The 10000-nt window shown below is 41.4% G+C and overlaps 1 protein-coding gene across 2 annotated transcripts in view; it reads right to left on the bottom strand.

Moving 5' to 3' along the window:
- Positions 1 to 1494, bottom strand: part of LOC143018578 (uncharacterized) — a 24014-nt gene extending 22520 nt beyond the window's left edge. Inside the window, exons 1-2 of one of the 2 annotated variants that reach the window (XM_076174066.1) lie at positions 1248 to 1494; positions 877 to 1090 (exon numbers count right to left, since the gene is read on the bottom strand). The gene's annotated coding sequence lies outside the window, so the exon portion shown is untranslated. Of the gene's footprint in view, positions 1 to 868 lie in introns of both variants that reach the window. The other variant, XM_076174067.1, reaches the window with a different exon arrangement.
- Positions 1495 to 10000: the final 8506 nt, after the last annotated feature.

Genomic DNA, 10000 nt, shown 5'->3' on the forward strand with positions numbered 1-10000 from the left:
TCAAGGTTGTCTGGTATTAATCAGAACAAAATGTAGTAAATTCAGACGATGTCACAAATTAATATGAAGAGACTACTGTCGTTATGCAATACGCCATCATCGATCTGTATCGACGTTGGTATGGCGGTATTTTGAAAATTCGTAAAACTGCATTCCATGACAACAACGAACTGTAGATGACATTATGTCATCTAGGAAATGAATCCTTTAATAACACATTTCATCATTAGAACTAGCACCTTTGCCCGTAATGTTGTTCTAGGTTCCAATGAAATTGCCCGTCTTTGGCCAGTGTATATCTGATTTTTTTTTTTTTTTTTTTACACACCTGAGGGAAGGCACATCGTGTCAGTGAGTCAGCGAGTCAGCTAGTCACTGACTTAAATAAAAAAAAATACATTTAATTCTAGATTTCCAAAATGTCAAATGCTGTCGCTAATGCACCCCTAGGCCTTCCATCGGGTGGACAACATAGCCCAGTGTTCACCTGGGAAATATATATATATATATATATATATATACATATATATATATATATATATATATATATGTATATATATATATCTATATATATGTATATATATACATACATATATATATACATATATATATATATATATATATATATATATGTGTGTGTGTGTGTGTGTGTGTGTGTGTGTGTGTGTGTGTGTGTGTGTGTGTGTGTGTGTGTGTGTGTGTGTGTGTGTGTGTGTGTGTGTGTGTGTGTGTGTGTGTGTGTGTTTTAGTTGCCATCCATCCTTGTAGCCCCACCTGGTCTATTACCCGGAACAGCATTTAGAATTACTGTAAGGAATGTGGACTACCACTCCCAGCTGAATAAAAACATCTAGAAACGTATACATACACATATACCTTTATCCAGGGCACGATATCGTCTTCAAGGATAGATACGCTGGAAAATTATCGGTGGCAAAATCCAGTGCAATCATCCAGAAAGCCGTTCAGTGGCAAAGGTTTCTCTCTGTAGATTGAAATGGCTTGGCGTTACTGAAGAGGTCTACAGCTCCAAAGGCTTCCGGTATCGTGAAGTGGTTCATTGTCTGTCCTCCTCCATCTGGTTCTGTCTCTTCCAGTAAACGAAAAGGAGCACTTTGGATGACATCATCTCTTCAAGAAAATAGATAAGAATAAAAAAAAAGAAACACTCACTTCCAGCAGTCACTGTACACAGAGCTCATGATATATAAACACATTCAACGCGACACGAACTTGAAACTACGTACAACTTCCACGGTCACTTCTCTGTCCTCCCCAGAGGTGTCGGAGTCCTCGAGGGCCACGGGGTTGCCCTTCGTCGGGAGCAGAGGAAAGAGAAAACAACTCGAAGGAGGAACGCGGTTGTCGGCGCTGGAGATGGAGCGGCGCGTCCGCCCTCTACAGCCGCCATCGAGGCATTGCTCGCTCAACCTCAACAGACTGTGCTACAACCACCACCTCCACCTCGCCTCCTCCTCCTCTTCCTCCTCCTCCTCTTCCTCCTCCTCCTCCTCCTCCTCCTCCTCCTCTTTCTCCTCCTCCCCTCCTCCTCCTCCTCCTCTTTCTCTTCCTCTTCAACCTTCTCCTCTTCCTTCCTTCAATCCTCTTGTTTCTCCTCCTCCCCCTCCTCATCCTCCTCTTCAACCTTCTCCTCTTCCTCCCTTCCATCCTGTTGTTCCTCCTCATCCTCCTTCTCCTCATCCCTTCCATCCTCCTGTTCTTACCCCTCTTACTCTTCTTCCTCCTCCTCTTCAATCTCGTACTCCTCCTCCTCATACTTCTTCCCCTATTTCCTTCCTTCATTCCAGCCTCCTGTTACTTCTACTTTTCCTCTTCTCTTCAATTTCCCCGTTCTTCCTCCTCTTAATCCTCCTTCTCCTCCTCTTATTCCCTTCCTTCCTTCCTTCTTTCAATCCTCCTGCTCCTCCTCCTCTTCCCTTTCATCCCCTGTTTTCCCTCCTCCTATTCCTTCTTCTCTTTCTCCTCCTATTCCTTCATCTCTTCCTCCTGTTTCTCCTCCTACTGCCTTCCTACCCTATTATATCTCCTCTCTTCTATTCCCCTGTTCTTCCTCCTCCTACTCTTCACACTCCTTCAACCTCCTCCCCTTCTTCCGTATTCCTCCACATCCTCCTTCCCCTCCTCCTTTTCATTCTTCCTTCCATCCTCCTGTTCCTCTTTCTTCTCTTCCCGTTCCATCACCACAATTCCTCCTCCTCCTTCACCTCTCCTTCCTTCCCCTCCGTTCTATCTTCCAGTTATCCTTCTCCTCCTCCTTACCCTCTTTATCTTTCACCTGATCTCCCTTCTCCTCCTCTTCCTCCTCCTCCTCTAACGCCACTACATTATCCTCCTCCATCTCCTCCTATTCCTCTTCCTCCTTCATCGCCACTACATTATCCTCCTCTATTTTTCCTTACTTCCCCTCCCTTCTATTATCCTCTTCCCCCTCTTCCTCTTTATCCTCCTACTCCTACCTCTCCTCCTTCTCCTCCTACCCGTCCTCCTCTTCCTACCCCTCCTTCTCCTGTCCCTCCTCCTCCTGTCCCTCCTTCTCCTGCCCCTCCTCCTCCTCCTGCCCCTCCTTCTCCTGCCCTTCCTCTTCCCTCACCTCCTCCTACTGCCTCTTCTCCTCCTGCCCCTCCTCCTCCTACCCCTCTTCCTCCTGCCTCTCCTCCTCCTGTCCCTCCTTCTCCTCCTACTCCTCCTTCTCCTACCCCTCCTCCTCCTGCCCCTCCTCCTTCTACCCCTCCTCCTCCTACTCCTCACCCTGGCCCTCCTCCTACTACCCCTCTTCCTCCTGCCTCTTCTCCTCCTGTCCCTCCTTCTCCTCCTACTCCTCCTTCTCCTACCCCTCCTCCTCCTACTCCTCCTCCCTCTACCCCTCCTCCTCCTACTCCTCACCCTGGCCCTCCTCCTCCCACCTCTCCTGCTCTTGGCCCTTCTTCTCCTGCCCCACCTCCTCCTGCTCCTTCTTCCTCCTAGCACTCCTCCTCATGCCGCTTCCTCCTCCTCTTCCTCCGTGGTCACAATTTCCCTTTGTTATTGCTCAGCGTCATTATCAGTCGCCATCCATTGGCGTCATCTTCCACCATCAACATTTTTCGTTATTTTCTTATTTTCGGTTTCTATTTTTTCGCCATTTTCCATAAACGTTTCGTCTCACCATTTATCATCGTCGATTTCGTTCATGTTGTTATACAAATTTCTTCCTTCTCCTCTTCCTCCTCCTCCTCCTCCTCTTTCAGTTTCCTATTGCACAATTTCCTATCGGTATTTTCCGTCGACATTTCCCAGCCTCATTTTTCTTCGTCTTTTTCTGACGTCAGTTTCTGTTTCACTTACGGTCGTTTTTTTTTCTTTTATTATCGTTATCCGTAGTCATTCTTTTCTTGTCTCAATGTCTATTGACATGTACAACGTCTCTACTTACCATTGGCATTTACCGGTCTCGTTCTCCGTCGTGATTTTACGTCCTTACAGCTATCTCCGTCGTTTTCTGTCCTTTACCGTCGCCTTTTGTCCTTCAGTTTCCGTCTCAGTATTCCACTGTCTCTCTTATTATTTCCCGTCATTATGCTCGCTCGTCATTTGCTGTCGTCACTCTCCGTCAGGACTCTAGCGTCATTTCCTAACGCCATTTTTTTCTTATCATTTTCTCACCCAACCCCTTCCCCCAAACCCGTCGTCACTCCCATGTATGAATTTTATCTTGAGCCCCACCCTGGAATTCTCACCCACAAAAGTTAAAGTAAAAACCATCTCCAAACCGGGCCGATTCATGTCAACTATTATGAGTTCGTTTGAGTAGAAACGACTTCGGTTATAGTCTTCCGTTTTGTTTTGTTTTTTCAAATCTCCAAATATGAAAACACCTTTGCATCAGATACTGAGAAACTAAATGACGAATTACGAGAACTTGAAACAGTGTGAATAATGGACACGCTGTGAAAATATTTTAGGGAAATCTAGAATACTGTATGACCGGTGTCACATTGCACGGCGCAGCCGTTGCGACTTGTTGCTGGCTATGGCAAAATATCCATTATAAGTCATTATATCCAAAAGGTTATGACAGTATTCTTACAAGGAGGGGATGGGGATCATTATATAAAGTTCTGACTATCGTCATGTGATTTATTGAGTTAATGGATCTTGCCTATAATCTGGCCGCAGAGTGTGACACCGGTCTAGGGGAAGTCTCGTTCTAGCTATTCGAATTCACAATAGTCGATGAGAATCAGCCCCAAGGTCTATACATATTCTTAGATCTTGATCAGCCCAATGTAAGGAGAGAGACGAGACCTACAAGAGGTGTCTTCAACTACGACTGCACCTCTCTACTGCCTTTGAGCCAATGACGCCTTCGCCTCAGCCCCGACCAAAACTAACGACTGTGTAGTGCAATACCACCGCTTCCTCCTCCTCCTACTTCTCCTCCTCTTACTTCTCCTCCTCCTACTTCTCCTCCTCCTACTTCTCCTCCTCTTCCTCCCCCTTTTCCTCCTCCTCCTCTTCCTTCATCTATCCATCCTCCTGTTCTTCCTCCTCTCCATCCTCCTGTTCCTCTTTATCTTCATCCTTCTCTTCCTCCTCATTCTCCCACTCTCTTTACATCTACTTCTTTTATTCCTCCTCCCTTTCCGCCTCTTCCTCCTTTTGTTCATCTCCGTGTTCTTCCTTTTCTATACCCCCTCCTCTTCTTATCTTTCTTTTCTTCTCCTCTGCCTCCTTCTCCTCTTCCTCCTCCTCTTCCTCCTCCTCTTCCTCCTCCTCCTGCTCCTCCCCAACGGGTTACCTAAAAGATCATAATACTCCCTTGGAAAACATGATAAGGTTTGCTTTTGATGGGATAAGTAATATCATAGGCGCCTACGACCTTACTATCAGACACCTGAGAATTGCTGTCCCAGAACAGTGTCCTATTGTATTTATCATTATATGAGTCCCATATTTGTGCATTACATGCAACTTAAATCCTTATCTGGAATGTGTAAAAATCTCGTTTGTAGCATAATAGTCACCCCCACTTCTATCAAAATGCAAAAGCAAAGGATAACTTGAATAGTTACAAAGTTTTTCTGAAGCAAAACCACGTAAGATCCCTCACGCATCATGGACTAAAAAACAATGGAAACCTCGACAACTATATGGTTCGATTGTATATCTCATCACCATACTTTAACCCACATTTATCTTCTACTTTCTTCTTTCGCACGCTTTCCCGAACTGTCACTAACTTCTTTAATCCCTCCTTGATCTTGCTACAAGCGCAGTGTCGTCAGCAAAAAACAACTGGCTTATCTACCACTTTTCTTCACTTTCTTTAGCCATCTCCAATCCTCGGCCCATTACCCTTGCGTTTACCTCTGGCACCACCTCATCCATGTAAAATTGAGCAGCCAAGGCGACATAACACTTCCCTGGCGAAGTCCCAGCTTTACCGCAAACCAACCACTCTCTCCATTTCTAATTCTAACACGTGCTCTACTACTCTGGTAAAAACTCTTGACTGCTCTTAACAGCTTTCCTCCTATTACATATATCAGCAATACCTCCCACAGTGTCTTCCTGTCTACCCTATCATAAGCCTTTTCCAAATCCATAAAAGCCCATAAAAACATCCTTACCTTTTCCTAAAACTTCCTTACATATCTTCCTTATCAGAAAAATCTGATCCACGTAACCCCTACCTGTCCTAAACCCACGCTCTTCCTTACCATTTACTCCCTCTGTTCCTTTCCTATTCCTCTCAATCGAAGCCCTCCTATAAGCCTTCCCAACTACACTCAACAAAATTATCCCTCTGAAACTACTACATTCACACTTGTCCCCTTTTCCCTTGTAAAATGGCACTATACAGGCACTCCTCCAGTCCTCCAGGATTCTACCCTCTTTTAGACAAACATCAATTCCTTCGATAAAATGACACCTACGTAGATGTCATGAGGAGCGAGTAGATATAGAAGATGCCGGCGTCAGCGTCTTCATTATATTTATTTTGTAGATGGAGTTGAGTAACCCCCATATTCTGTGAACTGTCCTGATCAAATTTTCTGTGGATATTAACATTCAGAGTGAAAGAGAACAAGTAATATATCTGTAACTTTATATATTATACTGAAAGTAATGTGATGCATCATCGTACGTCAGGCAGCTAATGCTGCCCGCGAGAATTTGACTTTTATTGAAGAGGTTAAACAACGTCCCCAGCCAATCCACCATCACTGTACCTCCCTTTTTTAGACACTTTGCATGACACCCATCTAACCCAAGTGCCTTACCTACTCTCATCAGTTTCATAACTGTTTTCACTTCATCTTTCCTTATTTCTCCTCCATTTTTTTTCATTCATCACTGTCATTTTCTTAGCGCTTCCCATTGCATCTACCGTTCCCTTCCTATCCTCCTTCACATTTAGCAACAGCCTTATATATATATATATATATATATATATATATATATATATATATATATATATAATATATACATACACATATATATATATATATATATATATATATATATACACAATTATATATATATATGTATATGTATATATATATATATTATACATATATATATATGTATATATATATTATATATCCCACTTCCTACTCCATTCGCATACTTTATTGAGATCACTCTGCAGCGACTCACAATTTTCTACAGTGTTCACTATTTTCAACAATTTTGCATCGTCCGCAAAGAAGCTCATATAACTTTCAATTCCTTCATCCATATTATTAATATATATAGCAAACATTGGGGCCAGAACTGTTCCTTGTTGAACTCCATTAATCATTTCATCCCAATTAGAATGTTTGTTTCTTATCACCACTCTCATTTTTCTTTCATGCAAGAAGTCATCCATCTACTTCAGCAGTTTGGCCTGTATTCCTCCTTCAGTTTCTAATTTCTTTACCAATTTCTTATGTGACACCTTATCAAAAGCTTTTTTCAGGTCTAGAAATGCACAATCAGCCCATCCATCTCTTTCTTGTATTACATCTATTAGCCTTGAATAGAAACACATTAAGTTTATGACGCATGATCGTCCTTGTCTAAATCCAAACTGCCTTGGATTTAGTACGTTGTTTTTTTCCAAATACCTTACCCATCTAATTCTGATGAGTCTTTCACAAATTTTAGTTACCGTACTTGTACGAGAGACCGGTCTATAGTTAGTAGGGTCTTCCTTGTTCCCCCTTTATATATTGGTACTATATTTGCTCTTTCCCAATCTTCTGGAACTTTTCCTTCTTTCAATGAACTTCTTATTAGACTATGTGTTTTGTCTGTTAGTTCATTCCTGCATTCTCTCAAAATCTAGTTTGCCATTTCATCTGGTCCATGCGATTTTCTGACATCGAAATTACGCAAGTGATTCATTATTTCTTTCCTTGTTACTTCTATCTCTTTCATAGGGGGGGGGACTTTCTCCTCCCACACGAGATCTTTAAGTTGTATGTTCTCCCTCATAAACACCGATTTGAAATGCTTGTTCATAATTTCTGCCATTTCTATTTCCTCTGTGTATTTAACTCCTCCGTGTCGTAGTTTCACTAATTCTTGTTTGATTTTCAGTTTGTTGTTTACAAATCTATAGAATAATTTTGGTAGATCTTTACATTTTTCTATGACATCTGTTTCGTATTTTCTCTTTTCTTCTCTGCACACTTGCACACACTTTTATCAAGTGCAAATGCTTTTAAAAGAATATTCGCTAAAGTAACACAAGCTCCTTTAAGTCCGGCCATTGGGCTGTCAATACAAGATAAAGATTTACTCAGATGATATCGGCAGCAATACAAGTTGCACTCTTCAACAAGTTTGTAAGCTGAGTGTACGAAATTTACTGCTGAGAGCAGAGGTACAGTTAGTCCACCTCTACTTAGATTCGTGAGAAAGTTGAGAAACTGAATTAATACGATCTTCATCGCCATGCTCAGTTTCAGCACTTACAATATGAGCTTGAAATATGTGTTCCAAATGTCCAGCTAAAAAAATAGCTTTATGTTTGACAGTATCACTAGTCTGAAGTAGGTCTTCAGAGTCAGCTATAGTGATGTCAACTTGATCATCATCAATGTAAATGTTAGAGGTGCAAGGCACATCATGAGACTGGTGTGGAGTACACTCGTATTTCAAAAGCGCATGGAGGTTCTTGGAATCTGCAGCTGCCTTAATATCAACAACGTCAATATAGAATTACCCCCACTGCATTGTCTGGCTTGGCCAAAAAACTTTTCAAGATCATCATCTGCAAAGACACCAGGCAGAACATATTTGAAGTTGTGATGTATCAGTAACAACTCTGCAGCTTCAACGTTGGCTTTTGTAGACACCACAAAGGCCTCTGCTGTTTGCTTTGTGAGCTTTTGCGTCCGACACCGCCCACCTGACCATGCACAAGTAAATATACCGATCTTTCATATTCATCATGTGATAAGTTCACCAAAAATGATGGTGCCCACACTAATGTCAAGTTTATCCTTTAGAGTTGAAAGAGCAGCAACAGTCTTATCGTGGAAAATCTGGCAAACAAAGGGCACGCTTTGTCTTTGTAAAGGAGTTGGGTAAACAGCTGTGTATGTGATCTTGGTAAGATGGATTTTATTTTTCTGGTCTTCATTGTACAGTGCTTCAATGTCTTTCCATCGTGTAACATATGCTTTTCCATCTGTTGTGAATGAAAGTTCCTTATTATGCACAGTTATCAAGTTGCTTCTTATGTTTTTAAAGGAATGAACATAGTTAAACACAAGAAAGTCATAAGAATTGATAGTGTCTATAAATACTTCACCAGGGCCACCCAATTTAACATAACATGCATCATTTGTATTGCAGTTATCACATACACAAGAAATTGTAGTTCCACCAGCTTTGTTAACCACTACAAAAGCTTCTAGTAAAAGTTCCTAAAATTGATCCGAATCAAGTTTTGCAACAGGGTTAATGCTTAATACATATTTAGGGCCACCATGATGGCAGAAAACTTCAACCACCAGTTGGGAATGATACTACTTTGGTGTATGGTTCATTTCTATAGTTGCCTCGACAACCATAAACACTACACTTCGGCATTGTGTTTTGTCAGCAGAAAACCATGAAATGGAAAATATGTTTAAAAATCAGTTATATTGATAAATAGATAAATAGAAGGACTGATAAATAGATAGATACTTTGAAGTTGTATCACAAGATTACAAGTATATAACATATCCTCTCACTACTAGAGAGAGAGAGAGAGAGAGAGAGAGAGAGAGAGAGAGAGAGAGAGAGACGTAAAACATATACCTTTTCAATATTTAAGGGGTTTATGACATCAGTAACGAGTTAACATCATAAAGGGGTGGGCTGGTAGTGGGACCCAAGTTCCGTACCCCGAGAGCGCTAGTTGCCAGTCCTTCTATTTAAGGGGTCTATGCTTGGAACATACTTTTCCACTCCTTCTTTATAAATGTTTGTCAAAATATCCCATTTCTCTTCTACTGTTGTTTCCTCCTTGTGTATCCTTTCCCAGTCTTCTTTTTGAAAGAATTCTCTTATTTTATGAAGAAAAAAAAATTCCATACATCAATCTTCCCTTTCTATATTGCTCTTATTTTCCATGTATTTTTCCTCATTTAGTTCCAGTTCACCCAATATGTGGTCACTTTTACTTATTGGTGTCTTATATTCAATCTTGTCCACTATTTCAGGTTCTGATGTGATTATTAGGTCCAGTCACGATGGTTCTTCCTCATTTCTATATCTAGTATTCTCTTGCATCCATTGCGTCACTGTATGTTCTATAATCATATCAAGTAATACATTTCCCAATAGGTCGTCTCCACACTTTACTGTCATATCTTCCCAGCAGATTTCTTCACAATTAAAGTCACCCATTATAACTATTCTTCCTCCATTATCCATTATCTTATTTAGTGTTATCCTTGTGTCTTCTAACATATTTTTGTGTTCTCTCTCTTCCCACGAAGCCGTTTTAAGGAGGCAC

The sequence above is a fragment of the Oratosquilla oratoria genome, chromosome 35 (genome assembly GCF_046742065.1).
Source record: "Oratosquilla oratoria isolate Oo_2021 chromosome 35, ASM4674206v1, whole genome shotgun sequence".
NCBI classification, from domain to species: Eukaryota; Metazoa; Arthropoda; class Malacostraca; order Stomatopoda; family Squillidae; genus Oratosquilla; species Oratosquilla oratoria.